Raw genomic sequence first — 26,334 nt, 5'->3', positions numbered from 1 at the left:
TCAACAACACACATGCAAATGTCACCCCACAGGGAACTCCAGACTCATCAGCTTTACACAGGAATAGGGAAATTGCTAGAACCATGATCAAGGGCACTTGGATAGAAAAGTGATCTGATTGGGCACAGACAGCATGGATTTGCAAACGAAAAAGGTGTTTGACAAATTTGGAGTTTATTTTGAGGATGTTACTTACAAATAAGTGACAGGGGAGTCAGTGGATGTGTAATAACTGGATTTTCAGAAGTCCTTTGTTAAGATCCCCCCCCCCCACAGGAAGTTGGTTAGCAAAATTAAAGCACATGGGTAATGTACTGCCAGGGATTAGGGACTGGCTAACAAACAGAAAACAGAATAGGAAAAAAATGGATGACTCTCATGTTGGCAGACTAATTAGTGGGGTACCACAAGGATCAGTAATTGGGCCCCAGCTGTTCACAACACATTTGAATGATTTGGATGTGTGCACTAGAAAGTAATAATTCCAAATTGGCAGATGATACAAAAACAGGAGTGTGTATTGCTAGGAAGATGTAAAACATTTTAAAAAGGGTTTGGACAGGCTCAGTGCAAGGGCAAGGAGATGGCAGATGAAATATAATGTGGAAAAATGTGGTATTAGTCACTTTTGTAGGAAGAATGGTTGTGCAGAGTATTTATTAAATGGTGAGAGTTTGGAAAGCATAGACGTAGAAATAAACTTGGGTACCTTTGTCAAATCATCAATGAATGCTATCATGCAGATGCAGTAAGTTATTAGAAGACTAATACAATGTTAGTTTGTTTTGGGAGTGGATTTGAGTAAAAGGATTATTGAGGTCTGGCTTCAATTATATAGGATCTTGGTCAGATTGCAACTAGAATAGTGTGCGCAGTTTTGGTTTCTGTCCCCCAACGACATTACTGATGTAGAGGGATGGCAACAAAGGTTCACTGGACTTGTCCCTCAGTTGACTATCCTGCGAAGAGAGATTGGGCAAACTGGACATGTGTTGTCTAAAGTTTCGAAGAACGAGGAGTGATCTCATTGAAACCTACCAAGTAAACAAAGGGCTGGACAGGGCAGATGCAGGTAAGAGGTTTACTCTGGTTCAAGAGTCAAGATTCAGGCAGTATGATTTAAAACTAAGGGGTGCCATTTAGGACAGAGATAAGGAGATGTTTTGTTTTTAAAAAAACTCAAATGGTAGTGAATCTTTGGCATCCTCTACCCAAGAGGGCTGTAGAAGCTCAGCCTTTGAGTATATTTGAAGTGGAATTTGATACATTTCTGATTAACAATGGCATATTAATTAGGGGAATAGTGTGGATAAAAGCCAATGGTTTGATCAGTTGTGACTATATTAAGTGGTGGAGGAAACTCAGTAAATTGAATGGTTTATTCCCATTTCAATGTTCCATTCAAGGTTGTCAAAATCTGAAACAGGATCAAGGAAATGTATTTATTTATTAAAAAGCGAAAATCGAAATATATACTGCAAACTCTGTTCCTGAGGAAGCAAACCTGCAACATCTCTGGTCAATTTCTCTTTACCTTAATGAATATTTTATACACTAATTATATCTTCTTCCAACTACTGTACTTCGGAAGTTACAATGACCCAATGTCACTCTCAAAAGGATTCAGATCAGTTCTCAGATCATCTTAGTTGGGGAAAAAATAAAACCCTGAAATTAATATCCAGGGTTTCCTGGATTTGCATTGGCTGACCTTCCCAGAAATAAATACTTTTCAGTTAAACAGGAAAGTGAGTTTGAAGTAACTGTATAGAGGCCGATAGCCCTTCACCACGTCACCCTGTATTTATGAGTGCACAGTACACTAGCTGCAGTCAGCCAGCTTGGAGTCAGTCCCCTGGACTGAGGAGATTCTAAATCTCCTGTTTAAATAAAACAGGAGAGAAAAAAAAAATATATAAAAAAGGTCTACCTGAAACTAGGGGGAAGAGACAAAAAAAACTCTCCTCCTTAGTCAAAACCAATGGCAGTTATAACACACTGACTGTGTGGTCCAAACAGTTCAGAGTCAGCCCCCTGAACTGAGGAGATTCCAAATTTCCTGTTCATATTTTTTTTTCTTTTTATTATCTCTTGGATATATCAGTCAGCCAGAGCTTCCTTGATTGGCCAAGGTTAACAACCTCAGTGTTGGACCTAAAGAGCAAAGTACACCTGGTTTCAATCACTACAGAACTATTCACACTTTATTATGTATGAACTGTGTGGTTCAGGTCCTTTATCAAAACTGTATATTTGGGAAAAATCAAATACACCTGAACCTTTACATCAATTTACGCTGGGGACATAGAATGTAGCTGGGGCTGGCTTGAAAACTACACATGGTGGTTGGAACGAAAGAAAAGGAGGCAAATCTTAACAAATACACTTACTTGCAATTGCAAGAAAATAATTTGACCATTGAGAACAAAATTGTTTTAATCCAGCAGATACTTAACCAATTACATCTGCAATTTCGTCATTCACATTACACAAACATTAAAATATTTTAATCAATGTATGCTCGGGCAGCATTCAACCGAAAAGTCCGGAGTGAATCTTTGGTTTGTCACACCCAATAGGGTTTGAATAGGGTTGTGAAATCCAAAAGGATTTTTCAGTTTTCTGAGACATGCTGATTGCTTGAATCACAGGCCTGGACTAAAAGTGGTGCTGCAGAGCACTTTGCACTCTGAATGGTCAGCCAAATGACTTTTTCCATTGTGTTGAGTGGAACAAAAGGATGTAGGTAAACTTTACTTCTTCACTCAGCTTTTAAAACCATATTTCCCACTCTAACTTTTAACTCCTGGTGCAAGGAACTCCTGGGCCGCTTGAGGATTGGTGCTATTTGACCAGCTATCCTTGCAGCCACTGGAATAGACTTCCTCCAAAACTCCAACAATCCACAGTTCCTCTTCTACTTCAGCTTGTCCATGAGGCCAACCTGCTGCTCCCTCATTCACATTAAATTACTCACCACCCAACCTCTCCTCCAAGTTCCCATGCTGACTAAAATGCTTAAAGAAAGGTTTGCTCTCTCTCCTCAGAGAATATACCCCTCTTCTTCAAAGATAATGTCATAATATCCACCCTGCACAAAAAAGAAGTCTTCACCCTTCTTTTGTAGGGCACCTTCTGTTCTTAGACGGTGGCTCAGTGGTTAGCACTGCTACCTCACAGCACCAGGGAACAAGGTTCAATTCCAGCCTCGGACGACTATTTACACATTCTCCCAGTGTCTGTGTGGGTTTCCTCTAGATGCTCCGGTTTCCTCCCACAGTCCAAAGATGTGTAGGTTAGGCGGATTGGCCATGCTAAATTGCCCACAGTGTCCAGGAATGTGTAGGCTGGGTGGGGAATAGGTCTGGGTAGGATGCTCTTCGGAGGGTCAGTGTGGATTTGACAGGCTGAATGGCCTGCTTCCACACCATAGGAATTCTAGGACATTTTGAACCCAATTCCAACACCCTCCTCGTCCTCAAATGTGCAGTCATCTCTGAAATCCATGTCAGTCTTTCCTTGAACTTGATGTTTGAATTCCTCCAGTAAAGGTTTCTACTCCTGACCCAGTATGACCTCTTTTCAAGGTCACAAATGGCAATATGATGTGACTGTGACTAAGATTATACTATTCAATCTGTCCTTATGACCAGGACTGCAACCTTTGACATAGTTGATGACACCACCCTCCTCCAAAACCTCAGGTCAGCTGGGGGAATCAGCTCTCAACTGGTTTATTCTTAACTACCTAGTCTCGAGGCAGAGAATCACCAGTGATGGCTTCTGTTCCCATGAGACCCACCAAATACCCATCTGGTGTTTCAGAAAACTACCCTCGAATTCCTGCTATGTCTCACCTTCGTGGAAGCAGATTCAAGAAGTGTCCTCAAGCCAATTGGACATGAATTTGAAAAAGGAAATATTTTCACTGTCATGGAGGAAATTGTAGGGGATTAGTGCTGTTGGAGAGCCTAGTCAATACAGCCAATACACAAAATAAGCAGAATGGCCAGATTCTGTGCTATAAATTTAGAATGATTCTTTGATCTGAACTTCAGAAAGGCTTGGACTATATATGCCAATAAAATTCCTTTGAACCTTCAGAAATGTAAACAGATCACTCCTCACTTATCAAAACTCCTAATTTCCACTAGGTTCCCAACTGACTGCTGCCTTATAATAACAAGCAATGTGAGAGAGAGCAAACTCCTGGCAGACACAGTTATTTATTCATGTTTTCATCTTTACTGATAAAGTTTTATCCAACTTACCTAAGGATATCATTCAAATACATTGGAACGCATCGGATCAAGTGTACTTTCAATTGCATGATTTATTACCTATGCCCAGCTGCCTTGAACAGAGTAGCTGGTTGGGTCACAGCAGATAGAGTTAAGAATCAACAATGCTTCTGCAAGGTTGGAGTCTCACATTGGCTTAACTAAGGAGGAATGTAGGATTTCTTCCTTCAATTAAACAGCTGCACGGTCACTTTTCACTTCCAGATTTCACATTAAGGAAGTGACTTAGCAGTAACTGTTGATGTATATCCATAGAGTGCAACACGGTTCATGCTTGGTGATTCTTCACGTGGATGCACAGTTGAGGATATGAACAAAGCAAGAGAAGTTCTTCCAATTGGACGGTGCAAGACAAAACTGCAGTGGCGGTTAGTTTAAACTATCCTTAAAAAGTGCTTGATAAGGAATAGTTTTGAAGCATATTTCATCTACTTATCCTCGCTAGTCAGGGAATGGATAGCATTAAAATGGAGGAGAAACCTTAAGAAAAAATATTAATTTAAATTTCTGATGCAAAATGATTTTGCTGTGCCTCTGTCTGCTTCTTTTAGAATAGAAAAAGGGAAAGGTCTTAGATTGTGATAACCACACAATCACTGGTTTGTCTGCATCAAGTTTTCTTGATTAATAGCAATCCTTGTTTACAAATCCACCTGCTACCTTGCTGCTCCATATTTCTAGTTAGTTTGACAACTGACGGGTATGTTCGCATTTCTCTAATTGTCTTCTTCTACGTAACTCCTGACTGCAATGTGGTTAACTCCTGACTCTCATCCAAAATGGCCGAGCAAGCCTCGAAAACTACTATGAAGTCCAAAGAAGGGAATGAAACTGGGTGGGCCACTTGGCATCAACCGAGGCAAAGACAGCAAAACAACTTGTCAAGATTGTTAAGTCTTCCCTACCAACATCTGAGATCTTGTGTCAATAATCAGGGGAGCTTTGCACTGATCAACCAAGCAAAAAATTGCAATCAACTGCAACATTGCCCATTGCTCCAGTGCCTGTCCCAACATTTACAAAAGTCTGAGTACAATGATACAATGCTCTCTACAAGTCTGGATGAGTATAGTCCCAAGATCACTCAAGAAGCTCATTACAACCCAGGATAAAGTAGCCTGCTTAATTGACTGTGGCAAATCAGTTGTCTCTCTCTCTCTCTTCACTGATCCATAGCGGCAGTATTATGCACCATCTGCAAGGTGCACTGCAGCAACTCACTAAATGTTCCTACAACTACACCTTCCAAACATACAAATCACCCAGAAGGACGAGGGCAGCAAATCAATGGGAATATTACTACTTGCAAGTTTTCCTCCAAGCTACACACCAGCTTGACAAGGAACCGTATCAGTGTTCCTTCATTATAGTGGAGTCAAAATTGTGGAACTTCCTTTTTAGCAACTGTCGGCATCCCTATACTTGAAGGACTTCAGCAGTTCAAGAATGTAGCTCACCACTACCTTCATCATCTCTAAGGCAACTAGAAACAGGAAAGAAGTGCAGGCCTAATGAACAGTACTCAACTCCCATGAATAAATTAAAAAAGGAGGCCATTAATTTTTGGTGGCCTTTACTGCATACACTTAATGACAAAGGCCACATACCTTGACTAAAGTAGCAACCTAATTAGAAGAGAAAGACTAAGTCATAATGAAAGGAGAAGTAAATATTTAACCTGTTAATGTGTATGGGCAGAACATACTTGCAAGCATATGCTTGTATTGTATCCACACATTTACTCATGAATACTGTGTGCACAGTTAGGCAGAGTGTTGATTACTTTCAACTGTTTTAACCTAGTACAGTTTGCTAACAAACAATTAATCTACTTTCAAGTATATACACTAATTACAAATAAAATTATAAGAATATTTCACGTTAAAAGGAAGGAATAACTGGGGTTTTAATTAATTATAACTACTCCAATCGTTTGGACTACGGAAGAAATGATAGCAATGATTAAGGATTGGCCAAGAATTGCCGTGAAATACCATATAACGCCCTGTCATTTGGTGTGAGGTAATGGTCCAGCTGGAAGATAAATCTCTCCCATTATTAAACTAAAAACTGCAGTTTTGGAGTTCTGTCTCATAATAGCACACGATGATTAATGGCAGCTCACTGTCTATCAGCCAGATCTTTATGAAGAATGCTTTCCGGCTTCAACAGCCCTTTCACAACAGCAGATTTGCATTAGTAAAAATAACTTCTGCAAAGTCAAGCTGGAGATTTTAAAGCAGAACTATTGAACAATACACAAGTAAGTTGACCTGGACGAAAGACAAAACTTTCTTTTCAGCACCAAACATTATGCTTAGTCCCATACTCTTAAATTCTGCTGAAACAAAATAATTGAAACTTGCATCGAGAGGCAGTCTTAATTTTTAGCTCAGAAGTGCACATTTAATTCACCTTACTCATCAGCATGCAGAATTAAGAAGTCGATACTGACTGCATTGCCAAGATGGTGTGTGGAAGTTTAAGACACAACCAGTGCAAATCCTTTCTGGTGGATAAAGCATCCTCCAGCCAAAAGAATTAAATACAAAACAAAAACTGTAACCTTTGTTCAATTAACTGTGCTACAGTAAGGGAATTCAACGTTAGTGATAAACTGGTGTGGAACTTGGTAGAAGTCCTATTGAAGATGCCCAAGATGAACAATGACCAGTTGTTGGTCTGATCTTGAGAAACAAAAGATCAAAATGATTACATCATCACTAAAAAAGACTATACACACAGACACTTTAAAATGGTCCGAACCAAATATTGACTCTGGTAATATTTAGTTGGTGCGGTTGCTTTATGAACCAGTGAAATGGCAGAAGACCAAGATTGCTCAGACACTATCAAAAATTGTTGATGCCAAAATGACTAGTTTCCACTGCGATTCATCATCAAACAGTGGCAAAACACAAACACCAATTCTGATCCACGGTGGGATCTTATGATGACCCTATAGCCTAAGTAATTTAGAATGAACTTAAGGAACCTTTTGCATCGATACCAAAGACTGTAAGTTGGTGATATTTGAACAATTTTATTTGTAGTTAAAGAGTACCCTTGCAGAATTAATTCATCCAATTAAACACATTGCATTGATGAGATTTGAATGACTAGTGTTGTATTTTCACATTTCAAAATGGCTTTCCAAATGGGTAGTAGTCAGTTCACATTTTATACCTAGCCATACAAGTCAACTTCCATTTACAGATAGATTTTTCAAGGCTTTAAAGATTGACTGATACACCAAGGTCTACGGTAGCTACTAGCCTGAGCAGACCTGAAAGAGATCAAGTCCCATCCATTAACTGTGGCAAGTTAGCTGGTATGACTCAAGTTAATTAGATTCAGAGTTTTCAGATGAGAAAGGGTCAAGGTGAAACAAATTAGTCAGGTTCTTATTCTATATCACAAGCCAATGACTCATCATTCAGTGTGCATTAGAAGGAAGTGGTGATAGAGTAAAAACAGTAGTATTACCTTTAATCAAAAATAAGCCATCGATACTCAATAACTAGACTGGCACAATAAAGGATGATGATCTGGGAAGGAAAAAAGTACCAGAGAACAATGTTTGGCCATGGACACATCAGTACAAGACAAAACTTTTGTCAAAGGAGTCCGGGGCTCTGTTTACTAATTTGAACCTTCTGAAATGGAAAAAAACTATTTGCTGATGAGTCATTTTTTTGGTCAAGCTTAAGAATGCAAATCATTGCACTTGTGAAAAATTTACAATTCTCTGCTGAATTGCTTTGGAGAGAAGCACAGCTTGTTGACAGAAACATCAGGATTACATTTAGCTAGTATTAAGTTACCAGCATTTTAACAGAGGGTTGTGTTCTCCCTTTTAAATCACAGCAGGATGTAGCACTTGACAGGAACCTTCTGCCCTACTACGTATATTAACTCTTTCAATGCTAAGTAGAATTATTTAATTAATAGAATGGGAATACATATTCCTCAATCCTGAGCAATGACAGAAGCAGCACATGCCAGTCAAGTTTAACTGAGAAGGGGAGATCATGAACAACTTCAGGCCATTCTGGCATACCTCCTGCTATGGGTTAAGCAGAGATGCATTGGCAGAGGCAAGTGAGTGAGTAGAGTGCCTGCATACTTGTTTGATTTGTGGGGTGCAGGCACGGGTGGAGAAAATCAAAAGGTGAAACATCCTTAAGGTTGAATGCATTCCAAAATTCTAACCTTCAACAGTAACGTACTCACTGTTTAAAGAAAATCCTTGCATAATATGTTACAACTTGGAGGAGAAATTGTTCTTTCACTTAATGAAAAGAAGTATTCAAAACTTTCTCAACTTATGCCTTTCACAAACAGAAAGACATTCACTCTTGTGAAACAAAAACAGAATGAACAGGAAGTACACAACAGGTCAACTGTGCCTATTGTAATAATGGACAATAGATTATGTACAACCTTGAACCCTGCTGAGTTTCCAGTATTTGTATTGGTTCAATTTAGTCTCTTTTGCTTTACTAATCAGTTCACATTCAGGATTTATAAATATCTATCCAATCATTTCCAGGAGAAAATAGAAAGACAAAGTCCGTGCTCATTCACGTTGCTAAAAATGTCCAGTTGCTGGGAATGTTTCACTTCAAAGCTGGTGCAGTTCTAAAGGAGCAGTTCTAAACAGTGGTCTGAAGGAAAATAGTGGTAGTGAAATGTCGATACATTACACAAGCACCCTAACTGAAACTAAACACTCAAGGAACCTCTCAGATATTGTAGCTTCATCATTATCAAAGAGTAAACAATAATAAAAAAAGAAAATTGGATCACAGTAATCAATCAATGAAGTGCATCTGGAGCGGCTACATTCACATGGATGTTTGAGGGGAGGGGCTAAGAGGATCTTATCAGGAGGGGTAGGCGGGTCTGTTTGTGGAGGAGAGGAGGGTAAGGTTAAGTAGATGGTGTCAGTTTCAGGGTTAGGAACGAACGGCCAGTTTATGGTCGATATGACTGGAGGAACAGCTGAGGATGTAGGCAGGTTGGAGAGTTGTTAAGTTGTTACAGACGAATTCATGTTGTGAGGTGAAAGGGAGGAGGTGATCAGTGCAAGACTTATTGGGATGGTGGTTTTGGTTTTATGCATGTTATTTTTTAATCTAATATTCCCTGGGTAATGAAGTAAAAACTAAATCAGAGTTGGAGACACTCATGATGGTCCCAGGGAGAAGGTGGAATTGCGAATTAGGAGTTCAAACTTTGCAGGAAATTCACAGATCTTCCACAGATCCCTAACGCACTTACAGTCATAGAACTGTACAGCATGAAAATAGACCATTTGGTCCAACTCATCAATGTTGACCAGATATCCTAAATTTATCTACATCCATTTGTCTGCATTTGGTTACATCCCTCTAAACCCTTCCTATTCATATAGCCGTCCAGATGCTTTTCAAATATTGTAGTCGTATCAGCCTCCACCACTCCATACAAGCACCATCCTGTGTGTGAAAACGTTGCCCCTCAGGTCCCTTTTAAATCTTTCCCCTCTTACCTTAAAACTATGCCCTCTATTTTTGGACTCACTTCTTCATTTTTACATCCGATTTCCAATGATCTGGAGACCAGAACATGTAGCCCCTTATGCATAAAAATTGGAGGAAAAGGAGAATATTTTAAATAAAGTTAGAATTCAGTTTATTGTATGTGTTAACTGTTGCACACGAGAGCCAACACATCTTGTATTAATGCTAAAGCAACTTGGTCCAAGAAGAGCAATTCCATTTTGCAATGACCTTAGAACTCCATTATTTGAGTTCTCCTTTCATTCTCAGGGGCTCAGAGCTAAAGTAGCAAATTTAATAAATAGTTACAACATTTAACTGGCCTAAGAAATGAAAGATTGTGGGCGCAAGGCAGCAGGTTTGTCAAGTTAACAAACTGACTTTGACTATGGTTGCATGAAGAAATTAACATGTTTTAATGTTGCTTTTGGGAAAATGGCAACAGGCCACATCACAAGCCTTCATAACAGGGAGGGACACATTTGGTTTGGATTGGTCTGGCTGAGTAAACTATAAGAGAGGAATTTGACTCAAATATATTTAACCTATATAATCAGTTGTGCTGCCAAGTCTGTTTTATTCCTTTGATTACATTTATCATTTGCTTTCCAAAAATCAAGATTTACTGTGACAGCAAGTTGCCACATGTATAATTTGCCCCACCTTTATGCTGCTCCATGTGGGAAAAAAAGAATACTTCAGGAACTGGAGAAAAAAGCACACTACTTTATGATATTACTGTCTCACAAACAAACACAATTTAGAAAGAGTCTGGAATTTCACATAGACTGGATGGTGTAAAAATGTGATGAGTCACATGTTAAAATATAGAGAAAAAGGAAACTGCTTTTATGAAACTTCTTTCAGAATCTCAGGCCATTATAAAGCATTTAACAACCAATGAAACGCTTTCTCAGTGACTCACAGTAGTGAAATGCCACAGGCAATTTGTGTACAGCAAGCTCAGCTGTACTCATTGTCAGCCACATTGGGTGTGAAATTTAGATTACTTACAGTGTGAAAACCAACCCACACCAACCCTCTGAAATGCAACCCACCCAGACCCATTCCCCTACATTTACCCCTTCACCTAACACTACGGGCAATTTAGCACAGCCAATTCACCTAACCTGCACATCTTTGGATTGTGGGAGGAAACCGGAGCACCCGGAGGAAACCCACGCAGACACGGGGAGAATGTGCAAACTCCACACAGACAGTTGCGTGAGGCGGGAATTGAACCCGGGTCTCTGGTGCTGTGAGGCAGCAGTGCTAACCACTGTGCCTCCACTAGTGTGTATATAGAGAGACCCCAAGTCTGCCGAGAATTCTTGACTATCCCAACAATAGTCTAGCATAGAAGCTACTGGTGCAGAAAAATGGAAAATTGGAAGGTGAGGAGGCTTCTCACCTTGCCAAATATGTGCACCAAAAACCACTTTGGCACATTATCCAGAAAAATGCCATTCCTTCCTCCACCTCTTTCACATAGCAGAGGATGGCCACATTGGATATTTCAAGGGAAATGTTTGAAGCAGACTAAGAAACAGAACTGAGGGGAAGAGTCAGGTTAGTGGGATTAATCCAGAATTTTAAAAACTATGTGGAGAGAATAGACAATTGGTACTAACATGGGATTAAAGACGAGAGTGAACCAGGCATTTGGGACTCGCTTTGAAATAATGAGGAGGAGAAAGCAAGAATTTGTGGGATTACTTTTAGGGTAGCTCTCTCTGATTAGAGTTGCATCTTTCTGAGAGCTAAGCATCGAATAACAGCAGTATAAGCCTAGTTGAACTTCACTCAAAATTATAGCTTTTGAGGTCCTCTCCAAAGATTAGTGACAAGTGCATAGCCGGCAAAATTTCAAACCTCAAATAATGTACAAAATGACCGAACTAGTTATTCATACCACAGCTGTGAGGTAACAGGTTCTGATTTAGTTTATATTAGTTCTACAATTCAAAGTAATGCACCACAGATGATAAAACAAGGTCAAGCATGGAGAAATATTTATTACCACAATGCTATGGAAATTATACCACAAATGGTGATATGCTTTCAGTTAAGTATGAACAGTAAATCACAAATCCTGGAGACAAAAAGCAGCTTCTCTTCCTTCTGTTTCTTTACATGCACAGTTAATACTGGATAAGAAATTATATCTTGCATCGATTATATAAAATAAAAGGAAAAAAGAAAATGTGGGGCTGCAGAGACGAACAGTTTCGTATCAATGATCTTTCATTGCAAAGAAAGATGCAATAGATTTTAGGCACGCAGAGGCAGTGGAAGGAGTAGAGGAGGAAGGAAAGGAAATGTCTCAAATAGCACAAGGGAGGTTGAATGCCAAATGCATTTAGAGGTGCTCAAGGAGGGAGGAGGAACAAGTCCCAGAACTTGGGAAGCAAGGGAAGAGATTGCTGTGTCCCCTTGTTGAGACATCAGTTTCATTGACAGTCACAGGTGAAGTGCCAGAAGAGTGGAAGTGGGCTAATGTGATGCCATTATTTAAGGAAAAGGTGGTCAGGAAAAGCCAGGGACCTATAGATGGGTGAGCCTTACGTCAGTGGTGGGGGATAAATTGTTGAAGGAGATTCTGAGGGACAGGATTTACATGTATTTAGAAAGGCAAGGACTGATTAGGGATAGTCAATATGCGAAATCGTGTCTCACTAACTTGAATGAGTTTTTTGAAGTGGTACCAAGATTGATAACGGCAGAGCAGAAGATGTTGTTTATATAGATTTCAACAAAGTATTCAAGATTCCACAAGGTACACTGGTTAGTATAACCAGTCCAGAATCCATGGAGAGCTAGCCAATTTCTTACAAAATTGGCTTAAAAGGTAGAAGACAAAGGATGGTGGCGGAGAGTTACTTTGCAGACTGGACGCCTGTAAGCAGCAGTGTGCCAGAAGGATCAATGTTGGGTCCACTGCTTAATCATTTACACAAATGATTTGGATATGAATATAGAAGGTATAGTTAGCGAGTTTGCAGATGATACCAAAATAGGTAGTGTAGCAGACAGTGAAGGTGATTACCTCAGAGTACAACATGACCTCAATCAGAAGGGCCAATGGGCCAAGGAGTGGGAGATGCAGTTTAATTTAGATAAGGGGAAGTGTGCATTTTTGTAAGACAGGCTGGGGCAGGACTTATACAGTTTATGGCAGAACGCTGGTGAATATCATCGAACAAAGAAATCTAGGACACAAGTGCATAGTACCTTGAAAGTGGAATCACACATAGACAGAGTGGCGAAGGTGGCATTTGGCACGCTTGCCTGCATTAGTTAGGACATTGAGTATTGGAGCTAGAGTGTCATGCTGTGGCTGTACATGGCATTAGTGAGGTCAATTTTATAATACTGTCAACAATTTTCTAATCACCTTTTACAGGAAGGATGTTGTTAAATTTGAGCGGATGCAGAAAAGATTTACAAGGATGTTGCCAGGACTGGGGGATTTGAGCTATATGGAGAGGCTGAATAGGCTGGGGCTATTTTCCCCTACAGCACTGGAGGCTGGGGGGTGACCTAAGAGGTTTAAAAAATCATGAAGGGCATGGATAAGTTGAATGACAAAGTTTTTTTTTCCCCCAGGATAGAGGAATCCAAAACTAGAGGGCATAGGTTTAAGGTGAGAAGTGAAAGATTTAAAAAGGACGTGAGGGGCAACTTTTTCACACAGAGAGTGGCAGAGGAAGTGGTAGAGGTGGATAGAATTATAACATTTAAAAGGCATCCTGATAGGTATGTGAATAGGAAAGGTTTAAGAGGGATTTATGCCAAATGGGACTAGGTCAGATTGGGATGTCTGGTTGGTGCAGGCAAGTTGGATCGAAGGGTCTATTTCTGTACTGTACATCTCAGTGACTAAGTGAGGAAAAAAAGTAGTCAAGAGTGCCATGAAGTGAACAGTCCTTCCAAATGCTGTAAAGGAAATGGAAGATGCTTTTGGTAATAACCTCTCATATGACATGATAGAAATGGCAAAGGATGAAGCAACTTATATGGACCAGTGGGGTTGAAGGGTGAGGAAAAGCGAAACCTTCTCATGATGCTGGGAAGGAGAAAAGTAGAGTGAACAACAGGGCAGACACAGAGTCAAGGGTCCTGTCAACCAACGTGGAGGTCGAATCCTTAGTTGAGAAAAAAGCAAGACCTAACAAATTTGGCACAATCTCAAGGTGGAATAATTTGTAAGACGCAGTGAGATGGAGAATTCAGGAGAATGAAAAGAGTCCTCATGGGAAGCAGGATGAGAGGAGGTATAGTGAAGGTAACCATGGAAGTCAAAGGGCTTGTAGTGAAACAAAAATGTGGAGGCTGGAAATCTGAAACGAAAACAAATTGGTGGAGAAACTCAGTACATCCTGCAGCGTCTGTGGACAGAAAGCAAAGCTAATGAATTAGGGTCACAAATCAAAACACGAATTATGCTTTCTTTCCAATGGGATATTAGTCAGTATTCTATTTCTAGAAAGTGTGATGGAGAAATTAAGAGAAGAGATGAGTCAGAGATGGGTGTGTGAAAGCAAGCTAAGCATGGAAAATGGAAGAAACCCAATGACTTTTTCCAGTCCAGCACAAGATCAGGAAAATGGGCTCTTCCTAACTGATGATTGTTCCTTTATTGCCAACAACTGAAATGGAACTTTAAGTCTTCACAGATTGTTGCTGAAAGAAATTTTAACCTCTCAGAAAAGTCCGAAGATGGTCAAAGGGGACACACTCTCCGCAAAACCTGACGTACTACCCTGTATTACCATGGATAGATGTGCCATTTAAAGTGAACTATTTTGGAAGCACCACAGTAGATGATGGATTGACAAAAATATGATGATTCACGCATTGTTTAAACCAGTCATGCTCTTGGAAGGATTCATTTGAGGTTATGGTGAAAATTTAACAATAAACAAACAGTAAACAAATTTAAAAGGTATGTAAGGCAATAGTAATAATTGTGTGCGCAATTGCAGTTTCCTGAAAACTCAAATCATTTTCTATCATAGTTGCCTCAGATGTTCATTAATATCTGATGTACTTCAAAATTCTACAAAGAACAAAAGCCAATTAACAATGGCATGATAAATCTTGAAATATGATATATCTAGCTTGTTGAAGCAAAGACAATCCAAACCAAAATAAAACAGAAAAGACCAGTCCTTCTGTCAATCTGACATCAATGCTGTCCTCTGCATGGGAATCTACAGCCCCAACAAGTAAACTTTACAGTTATGCAGAAACTATCAACCTGTATTATCTGGATGTAATTCGTCAACAATCATGAAGATACTATCATCATAGTCATAGATCCAGAGTGATGTGCAACATATGTAAACCATTTTCCATTTCTGTTGTAAATACTTAAGTCACCATAATTACTCTTTCTGACCCATACTGGATTTCACACAATGAAGTACCACTTAGCAATAATATAGAAATAATTCAGAACAGGCACCTTCAATTCTTAACCTCTGTATTACTCACAATGAAATGCAAGCAGTTAACAGAGCTTTCTTTATTTACAGAATTTCAAAAACACAAGGCTCTTACAACAAAGGCATAGATGCCAATGGTATGATGCAGTGAGGGATCATGTAGGACCACTTAAATCTGAAATAACAGTTCTGAGAGGCTAGTAGGGTAGAGAGAGTATGAGGAAGATGGGAAGGGGTAAGGGATCCTTTGGAACTGTTAACTGTGGAGCAGGTCATCTGTGAAAGAAAAGGGACATGAATACCTTGGAATTGTCAATATGTATCAGCGATTTTAAAACACATACTTATGAATACAAGTACTTTTCTCAATACAGTAGCCTGCAATATAGAAATGTAAGTAATAGAACTATATTTTCTAGTATGTGCATGGGTACTTTGGTTGGTTAAGTTAGCATGGTAGCTGAAGGGGAAAAGGCTGATACATAGAAGGAGGCATTAAGTTGGCACAACAGTACAAGAGACCATGGAAGATGGGCAGAGAGCATTAGAATGGGCAAGTGAGGCCACGTGAGCTGAGAGGACTTTTACAGTGCTCCCCTTTTGTAGTCCTTTAAAGCTAGCCCCTGGACACCTTTGATGGGATAAGGCACACTTTGGGATTGTGAAATGATGTGCTTGTCCATTAAAAAGTGCATGAACTCATTGAGACTAGTAAAGATACCAGGAAAATGTGGAGTTAAAATAGTGCTAACTGTTGACATAAAAAATCCTTACCAAATTTGTGCTAAATGACTGAATTCCCAAACTTTCATTTTCACAACATGCTGCCTATTGATGAACAGATCCAACTATTTAATGAATGGAAAAAAGTTTGTAACTTGAGGGGTTATGCTCTTTGGGGTCAAGTATTTCTTGTTTTCACAAGGGATATGTTGGAGCAATTCCAATGTATTACATACTTTTGTATCATTGAAAATGTGGCATTTGTTAATAGTGACAATCAAAGCCCAGGATGAATTGTGAAATGCATCAATGATAAATAATAGGAGCATTGGCATAGATAGGGAAGGGCAAAGTGTAGTGAGTTGGAGGGGAGGTAGAATGAGTTGGCCTAGAGTTAGAACAGGAATAGAAGGGCTGTAAGCAATGACTAAATGGGCCTGGGTTATGACGGGCTGTGGGGTGGAGAGATGGCATGGAGATCAAGGAGGATTAACCAGGAGTAAATGTTTTAACCTTTATTTTGAAACTAACTACAGGACTAGAGTCCCAAGATTGGCTCTCTGTCCAGCCTGACTTGGGAACCGAGCAACTAGGTCAACTGTCTCAACTTCCAATCCAGCTTTCCTCTCCAGAGGAAAGGAAAAAAAAAAATCAAATTTGATGGTCATTTCTAAAGACTGATTTTTCCCAAGTCTGCACATCTGATCCAGGAACAACGAAAAAAAAAAGCAGATTCATAATGCTTTTCTTATTCCATTTCCAATCTGTGGTTGGCCATCAGGACAAACAATAAATCAGAAGCAAATCAATCCAACTCGCTATCAAAGTTCTGAACAAATCATCCAAGAGGATTATCATAGTCTGAGTATTCTTCAGCCAAAGGCTGGTACAAACATTAAACAAAAAAAAGGGGAAAAAAGGCCTAAACTGCCTTATTGCAAAATAAATTTTCAGCTAATAATTTGATAACCATACTTTTGTGGAAAAAAAATCTCAGAGTGGAATGTCTGAGTTTAATCCATCATCAGTTTAAAAATAAATGTGAATCATTTTCCCTCAATCCCATGCAGGATAGTTTAAAACAGCTAGGGGCAATTTGTTGAGGTTTAAAAAAAGCTCTAAATATCTTCCTTAAATTTACAGCAGCCCTACTCTATCCCATCTGTTGAAAGAATCATTACACTCCAATATCAAGGCTTTCCAGAATAGTTTACAAAATATACTTCAAGCTTATTTGGAACATTTGGAAAAATATGGACTTACTGGAAGTAGACAACATGACTGTGTGGATGAAGTTAAAAATCACACAAAACCAGGTTATAGTCCAACAGGTTTACGTGGAAGCACTAGTTTTCGAAGCGCTGCTCCTTCATCATGTGGTCGTGGAGGTTGACCAACGACCAGCGCTCCAAAAGCTAGCCCTTCCAAATAAACCTGTTGGACTATAGCCTGGTGTTGTGTGATTTTTTTTAAACTTTGCCCAACCCAGTCCCAACACTGGCACCAAGTTGTGTGGGGAAGACGGTGTTTCACAAACTTGATTGAGTTGTTTGAAGAAGTGACAAAGATGATTGATGAGGGCAGGGTGGTAGATGTCTATACTTGAGAAAGTTTTTTGCCAAGGTCCCTCATAGCATGCCAACACAAAATGTAAAGTCACATGGGAATTGCAGTGAGCTGGTAAGTTGGATACAGAACTGGCTTACTCACAGAAGACAGAGTAATGGTGGAAGGTTGTTTTTCAAACTGGAGATCCTCTTGGATCAACGCTAGGATCCCTGTTGTTTGTTTTTTTTAAAATAGAGAGAGAGCGCGTGAGAGAGAGAGAGAGAGAGACAGACAGAGAGAGACAGAGAAAGAGACAGAGACACATACACACACAGAGGAAGAGACAGACACACACATACAGAGAGACAGAGAGAGACAGAAAGAGACAGAGACACACACAGATAGACAGAGAGCGCGAGAGATAGACAGAGAGAGAGAGAGAGAGAGAGAGAGAGACACACACACACAGACACAGACAGAGATTTGGATCAGAATGTAGGTAGTCTGATTAGTAAGTTTGCAGACAATACAGATTGCAGGCTGTGGATAGTGAGGAGGATTGCCAGAGCATACAGCAGGATATATGTAGATAGACTAGAGACTTGGCAGAGAAATAACAGATGGAGTTTAATCCAGACAAATGTGAGGTGACACCTTTTTGGAGTTCTAAGTCAGGAGGAAAGTATACAGTAAAAGGCAAAACCCTTAAATTATATCAACATTCAAAGAGGTCAAGACATACAAGTCCACAGTTCCCTGCAAGTGAAAACACAAGTGGCTAAGGTGGTTAAAGCATCACTTAGCATGTTTACCTTCAGTCAGGCATAGTGTATAAAAATTGGCAAACATGTTACAAATGTATAGAACTTTAGTTAGGCCACCAGCCCTTCTTCAGGAATGAGGAAAGAAGAAGGGCTGAAGAAGAGCTCATGCCCGAAACGTCGATTCTCCTGCCCCTTGGATGCTGCCTGACCTGCTGCGCTTTTCCAGCAACACATTTTCAGCTCTGATCTCCAGCATCTGCAGTCCTCAATTTCTCCTTTAGTTAGGCCACATTTGGAATATTATGTACAGCTCTGGTGGCTGGATGTTGAGACTTTGGAGATGGTACAGAGAATGTTTACTAGGATGTCACCTGGTTTGGAAAGTAATAGCTATGGAGGAGAGAATAGACAAATTCAATTTGTTTTCACTTGAACATGAAAGGATGAAGGGCGACTTGATACAGTCAACTATATTATTAGAGGTACGGATCGAATGGATCATCAGTGTCTTTTTCCAGGGTAGAAATGTTATTTGTGGGCATAGGTTTAAGGTGAAAGGGGATGGGGGTGGGGAGAGTTTATAGGAGATGTGAAAGGCAAGCTTTTTCACAGAGGTTGGTACGTGTTTGGAATGCACTGCCAAAGGTAGTGGAGGAGGCAAGTCCAACAGCAATTTTTAAAGAGACATCTTGACAGTTACATGAATAGGAGAAAGTGAGGACTGCAGATGCTGGAGATCGGAGCTGAAAAATGTGTTGCTGGAAAAGCGCAGCAGGTCAGGCAGCATCCAAGGAGCAGGAGAATCGACGTTTCGGGTATGAACCCTTCCTGAAGAAGGGCTTACGCCCGAAACGTCGATTCTCCTGTTCCTTGGATGCTGCCTGACCTGCTGCGCTTTTCCAGTAACACATTTTTCAGTTACATGAATAGGCAGGGAATAGGAAAACACAGACAGCATAGAGGCAAAAGGGTTTTGATTTAGAAAGGCATGTGTCAGCACAATCTAGGTAGGCCAAAGGACCTGTTCCTAGGCTGCCCTGTCCTTTGTTCTTATTAGAGTCCTGCAGCTATCCTCAGTGATTAGAACCATGCGCAATTGTTGAATATATCAAAATGCACTGGTTTTAAAGTTGAGTTAGTCGAAATCAATTTTGAAAAGTGTGGCGCAGGAAAAGCACAGCAAGTCAGGCAGCATCCGAAGAGCAGGAGAGTCAATATTTCGGGTACAAGCCCTTCATCAGTGCTTTTCCAGCACCGTACCTTTTGACTCTGACTCTCCAGCATCTGCAGACCACACTTTCTCCTGTTTAATCAATTTGTTGGCTTGAGGTCAGCTTGCTGCAGTGAACTCATTTCAGGAAATAAACCCCTATAGAGCAGTTAAGCCCAATAGAGACTCAAACTGGGTCTTAGTCTTCATTTGCATATGATTTGTGATCTGCAGATACTGCTAAAACAGCTTGCTAATAAAACAGAATGAGTTCAGAGCCTTTGCATACCTGATAGCAACTCTCTGTTGGTGCGATGGCAAGAAAAGATTGATATGGGCATACAATTGTAAAACTGCTCGACCTGGATCATTCAAGTGCCTACTTCAAATAAAACATGCAAACTTGAGGTTATAAGTTTTGGGCAGAGCGGTAGCCGCATAATTCCTTGTTTCAAGACTGTGGGAATTAAGCTACTTTATATAATTTGCCTTTTTTGAGAAGTTGAGAAGACTGATTTTCCAAGCTCAAATTTAAACCATCTTCAAGGAAATCAATACTATCAAGAAAATTCTCAGCAGGTCACTAGTACACGAAAAACTTTCCAATACTGTTTTTTCACCAGAGAGCTTTGTTATATGAACAGAAGTAAAGAACAGGTCAGAAATAATGCATATATCTAGGCATCTCTGCAATGTAGTACAACAGGAGTTTTGTCATTGGAGGTGCTGCATTTCAGATAGAATGTTAAACCAAGGCCTTGCTGGCCTTCTGAGTGAAGTGTAATATATTCCATGGTACCATATAAGAGAACAACATGAGAGTCCTCCAGACATCTGCTCATTGCTTAACTAAACCATTAAATTGCCAGTGATGGTCATTTTCGCTGTCGTGTACACTCTAACAGCAATTACATTCCACAAAAGTACTTCAAAGCCTTTAGGACATCTTGAGAACTATTACTATAGAAATGCAAGCCTTTTCTTCTTTACATCACCACTGAGATGGCAGTCATGAGTTCAATGGTCTATTTTGTTCATGTGACTTATTAAATAACAAACTGCATTGAAATAAACAGGAATTAATGAATGATGCACACCCTCAGCTTGTGTATAAGGAGACAGAAAGGACTGCAGATGCCGGAAGACAAGAGTCAACAGACGTGAAGCTGGAAGAGCACAGCAGGCCAGAGAGCATTCAAGGAGTAGGAAAGTCAACATTGACTTTCCTGTTTCTCAGATGCTGTCTGACTGGCGTGTGTGTAATGTGGAATATGGAGAATTACCCTCTTAATACAACATAGCAAGAAAGAAACAGTAAAACAGAATCATTCCACAATCTAATTTTCACTGATGACGTAACAGTCATATTCAATTCAACAGGAGGACAGGAAGTTTTGGTCTATACAGTTGTTGTTGTTACAACCAAATGAGAAGCAGTGTTGGGCTCTTACATTTTAACTCCTCCCACCTCCCCTTCAGTCAGTTGGAACATGTTTTTTGCTTTTTTTAAGCCATACAGCTATCACACTTCATGTAAGGTTGAGTTAACTAGATCAAAATGAAGGACCTAATTCCACAGTTTTATATAGCAAAAGAGAAATGTTACTACCTACTGTCTGAAAAAAATAATAAGTACATGGCATCAAATGTGTTCACAGACATTTAAAAGGTTGGGGTGCCTTTTCTTACAGAAAGGTAAAGACAATTGCTGCTTAAAGTTCATAGAGATCTTGAAGTGTTAGATTTAAAATCAGAGTTCTGACTATTTATAAGGCCATATGTAAATACAAGTCGTTATTGTAAGCCACAGGCACACACTTGATTTTTGCTTTTGCCCTAAGATGTTTGCATCATGTGAAGTATAATTCAATGTAAATTACTCTCTAACTGCACTTGAAGGGGCCTGAAATGCCTAATCCTGTTTCTGTCCTATTCTGATGCTCGGTTAATAGCAAGTCAGATAACGCACGCACACTAAATGCAGAGCATTGACAAAATCCAAAATTCAGACTAACCGCAGGTTAACCTCTTGTCACATGAAAATAGATAATTGAAATAGAAGTGCAGTGAGACATGGCTTTGACAACATCCAATCACCTGTCTTGCAGGGGTAAAAAAAAAACGGAACTACACAAAAGCATGTCCTGTGATGACTTTCAAAATTACTGAAGTGATGGTCAAGCCCTGACAGCACGAGGTTAATTTTCCTTATTCTTTGGAAGCATTTATGTGCAAAGATGAGAAAAGCCTTTTAATTTGCTGCAGTGGCAGAGTTGGAGTCCAGAGATGTTGGATTCAAAGCCCATTCCAGACTGTTCCAGCAATCTCTGGCTCAGAATTCTCAGATGGCATCCATTGGGATTACCCACATTTCATGGATGTGGGTGTGTGCATGGTCCCTTTATCACTTGAAAGTTGGTATGTTTAAAAAAGCACTCCTTGCATTGGATTAAAACATCCCAGTGACTACTACAGAGATGGTTAATGCCATCGAAAGAACATTCACTTGGTGAGCTGTCAGACTGTTAATCTGTCTGCAAGTCCCTCAATAATGTCAGGCTGTTCTCCAGTAAAAGGGAGTTGAAGATACAAAATTGTGGTATCATACAGCATTATTAAATCGTAACTACAGTGCGTTCTCAGACAAAGCTGGCTCATCATTGCAGCTAACAATATATCTGTAGTGTCTTACGACATGGCAGCTCATGGCAGGTACAGGACGACTTAGATTGAAGGTATTTTAAATTCAACTATTTTAAGCAATTTTTTTAAAACGTAGCTTCAAGAAAAATAAGGGCAAAAAAGCTAAATTTTCAAAAATTCTGATTTAAAAAAGTCACAAAACACTAAGCTGCATTTAATTATTATTTGCTGATCCTCCCAGCACACATTTGCAATATAATTTCACTGGATTCTTTGTGATGTCATAAATCTATTACAACATCTATTATAAATGCAGTTCTCATTTTTACCATTCTGGAGATTGCCGCAGCAGTGATCAGTTTTTCCTCAATAAAATGGTTCACTCAAGTTTCCAAAAGGTTGACGGACTTTGATAGAATAAATTGGAAAGGATTGTGATGAAGTGCATTTCTAAAATACTGGGAGAATGTAACCTTCATGGACTTGATCAAATGTTAAGAGCATTCAGTTCTGCCATCCAATACAGGGAGGGCATATTGCAAGATTTGCATTAGGTCACTCAGTACAGTTGGAATTCAGTGAAGAGGAGTTCAAAGGTTACAGTTAGTTGGAGAAGGTGACAACTCCATCTTAGGAGTACTGCAGATAGTTGCACTGTTGGAAAGACAGCTTAATTAGACACTGTGTAGGAGACTCAAGGAAGAGTCAAAAGTGACTGAATGGCTCTGTACAGTTGGAACTCAAAAGGTGTTCCAGGAATTAGTAGGTAGCTAATTGTTGAATTAGGACTCAGAAACAGTCCTGGGGAGTCCATAATGTGAGAAGGTCACGGACTCTGTATTGGTGGAGGCTGAGTGCGGTTTGGAAGAAGCTTGCAACAATGATAGTTCAGTGCAGTTGAGTGGGTGGAGGGTGAAAAGCTTAAAAGCAGTATTTGCTGGAGGCATCTGAGCAGGATTAGAACATGGGGACACATCCTGGTGCAGGATGAGGTCAGTGAAGCAAGCTGTCATTGACAAGCTGGAGGATATCCATGAGTAAATATTGGAGTGCAGTTTCAGAGTACAGGGGAGTCTACACCGAGAAAAGGAGATAAGATGTATTGTAGATTGTATTACTGTTCTAACTTGTAAAGTTTATTGTTGTTTGTTCAAATTCTTGTGGCCTTATTCTCCTAAGTCCCCAGCAAAATCATACTTTGTCTCCTTAAAAAAAAAAGTTACTGGCCCTGAGCTAGATTGTAACATAAATTTGGTGGCCTGGTCTGGAATCATTACACTGGTGAACAGTTAATATCCAAGGTCAAAAATTTAAATATATCTGAAAAAGGATCAGAGGGAAGAAAAGGAGAATTCTATATTACTCAGCAATTTATGATTTGGTACACACAATGCCTGAAAAAGTGAATTCAATAATACTTGTTGAATGAGAACTGGGAAAGGAATGTGTAGTGATTGTCACAAGGACAGCATGGTGGACCTCAGAAAATGGTGGCTCAGTGGTTAGCAGTGCTGCCTCACAGCGTCAGGGACCCGGATTCGATTCCACCCCAGGACAACTGTCTGAGAGAGTTTGCACATTCACCGAGTGTCTGCATGGATTTCCTCCGGATGCTCTTGTTTCCTCCCACAGTCCAAAGATGTGTTAAGTTAGATAGATTGGCCATGCTAAATTGTCCAGTATTCAGGGATGCGTGGGTTAGGTGCATTAGCCATGGGAAATGCAGGGATAAGGTAGGGGGAATGGGTCTGGGTGGGACGCTGTTTGGAAAGTTGGTGTGGATTTGGTGGGCCAAATGGCCTACTGCCACAATGCAGGGATTCTAGGAGCTCCCTGATTGGACCAATTTAACAGCCCCAATTAGGGAGCCCTGTCTGACGATATAAACAGAGTGTCCAAGGTTCTGTTCAATCCGAAAGCTGCTCTAAGGAAGCTGAATCAGTGTCAAGGACTCTCCATGTGTAAATAAAGGTTGTCTTAGTGGCAGAATATCAGCCTCTCGGGAGTTATTTCAGAAAGTTGATCAATGACGTTCAAGATAAACTGGGGAAATTAGACTTAATTGGATAGTTCTGCCAAAAGCAGTCAGCACAGCAATGATGAGCTGAATGGCCTGTGCTGTATGAATGATTACGAAATGTCAACAAGATAACACTATGGCTAAACTAGTGCCTGGCACGGTTGAACTCCAACTGTTGCTGATGTAGCTAAACCTGATATTGCCCCAATGGTGTTTGGGTTGAAAATGGGCCACATTATTCCAACAGGACTGTGTGTTTACAGATATTGAGCAAGGACACTGTTCCTCTGGCCATGATATTCACCACTTAATCACCTGCCAACATTCATTATCTGCACTCTGAGGAATACTGCTCAAGCAGTATGTTGGAATATTTCCAGATCCATTGAAATTGTTTCACATTAATCATCACCTTTTGGAAGGAGAGAAAAGGTAATGGGAGGACAACTGCAGGAAGAAGAGTGGGGAAGGTGAAGAACAATCTCGTTCTGCTTGAACATATCAATTTATGGAATGAACTGCCACATGGGTGAGATGCACATTACAATATTCAGGTAAGTAAAAAGAAAGGAATTGACTGCTACCATAGAACAGGTTCTAAGTTAACCATTACTTGGGTTGGCCGTGAAATAGGACAAAAATCGATATTTTTCAATTCCACACTACATCCTGTCCCTCACGATTCACTCCAACAACTTGCCCACCACCGAGGTCAGGCTCACTGGTCTATAGTTCCCTGGCTTGTCTTTACCGCCCTTCTTAAACAGTGACACCATGTTTGCCAACCTCCAGTCTTCCGGCACCTCACCTGTGACTATCGATGATACAAATATCTCAGCAAAAGGCCCAGCAATCACTTCTCTAGCTTCCCACAGAGCTCTCGGATACACCTGATCAGGTCCTCGGGATTTATCCACCTTTAACCGTTTCAAGACATCCAGCACTTCCTCCTCTGTAATCTAGACATTTTGCAAGATGTCACCACCTATTTCCCTATAGTCTATATCTTCCATATCCTTTTCCACAGTAAATACTGATGCAAAATATTCATTTAGTATCTCCACACAAAGGCTGCCTTGCTGATCTTTGAGGGGCCCTATTCTCTCCCTAGTTACCCTTTTGTCCTTAATATATTTGTAAAAACCCTTTGGATTCTACTTAATTCTATTTGCCAAAGCTATCTCATGTCCCCGTTTTGCCCTCCTGATTTCCCTCTTAAGTATACTCCTACTTTCTTTATACTCTTCTAAGGATTCACTCGAGCTATCCTGTCTATAGCTGACATATGCTTCCTTCTTTTTCTTAAGCAAACCCTCAATTTCTTTAGTCATCCAGCATTCCCTATACCTACCAGGCTTCCCTTTCACCCTGACAGGAATATACTTTCTTTGGATTCTTATTATCTCATTTCTGAAGGCTCCCCATTTTCCAGCCGTCCCTTTACCTGCGAACATCTGCCTCCAATCAACTTTCGAAAGTTCTTGCCTAATACCGTCAAAATTGGCCTTTCTCCAATTTCGAACTTCAACTTTTTGGTGGACAAGTTGTTAGAGGAAATCCTGAGGGAGAGGATGTACATGTATTTGGAAAGACAAGGACTGATTTGGGATAGTCAACATGGCTTTGTGTGTGGGAAATCATGTCTCACAAACTTGATTGAGTTTTTTGAAGAAGTAACAAAGATTGATGAGGGTAGAGCAGTAGATGTGACTTCTATATGGACTTCAGTAAGGCATTCGACAAGGCTCCCCATGGGAGACTGATTAGCAAGGTTAGATCTCATGGAATATAGGGAGAACTAGCCATTTGGATACAGAACTGGCTCAAAGGTAGAAGACAGAGGGTGGTGGTGGAGGGTTGTTTTTCAGACTGGAGGCCTGTGACCAGTGGAGTGCCACAAGGATCGGTGCTGGGTCCTCTACTTTTTGTCATTTACATAAATTATTTGGATGTGAGCATAAGAGGTACAGTTAGTAAGTTTGCAGATGACACCAAAATTGGAGGTGTAGTGGACAGTGAAGAGGGTTACCTCAGGTTACAACAGGATCTGGACCAGATGGGCCAATGGGCTGAGAAGTGGCAGATGGAGTATAATTCAGATAAATGCGAGGTGCTGCATTTTGGGAAAGCAAATC

The 26,334-nt window shown here is 40.2% G+C and overlaps 1 protein-coding gene across 7 annotated transcripts in view; it reads right to left on the bottom strand.

The window, feature by feature from the left end:
• The window catches only part of LOC122554976 (rho GTPase-activating protein 6), a 538,092-nt gene that overhangs the window by 103,346 nt on the left and 408,412 nt on the right, over window positions 1-26,334 (bottom strand). The gene's annotated exons all lie outside the window — the stretch shown is intronic.

The sequence above is a fragment of the Chiloscyllium plagiosum genome, unplaced genomic scaffold, assembly GCF_037043375.1.
Source record: "Chiloscyllium plagiosum isolate Xiang-an unplaced genomic scaffold, Cpla_swu_hap1 HiC_scaffold_12, whole genome shotgun sequence".
NCBI lineage: Eukaryota > Metazoa > Chordata > Chondrichthyes > Orectolobiformes > Hemiscylliidae > Chiloscyllium > Chiloscyllium plagiosum.
The sequence above is the reverse complement of the archived record's forward strand: the minus strand, read 5'-3'. Positions and strand labels throughout refer to the sequence as shown.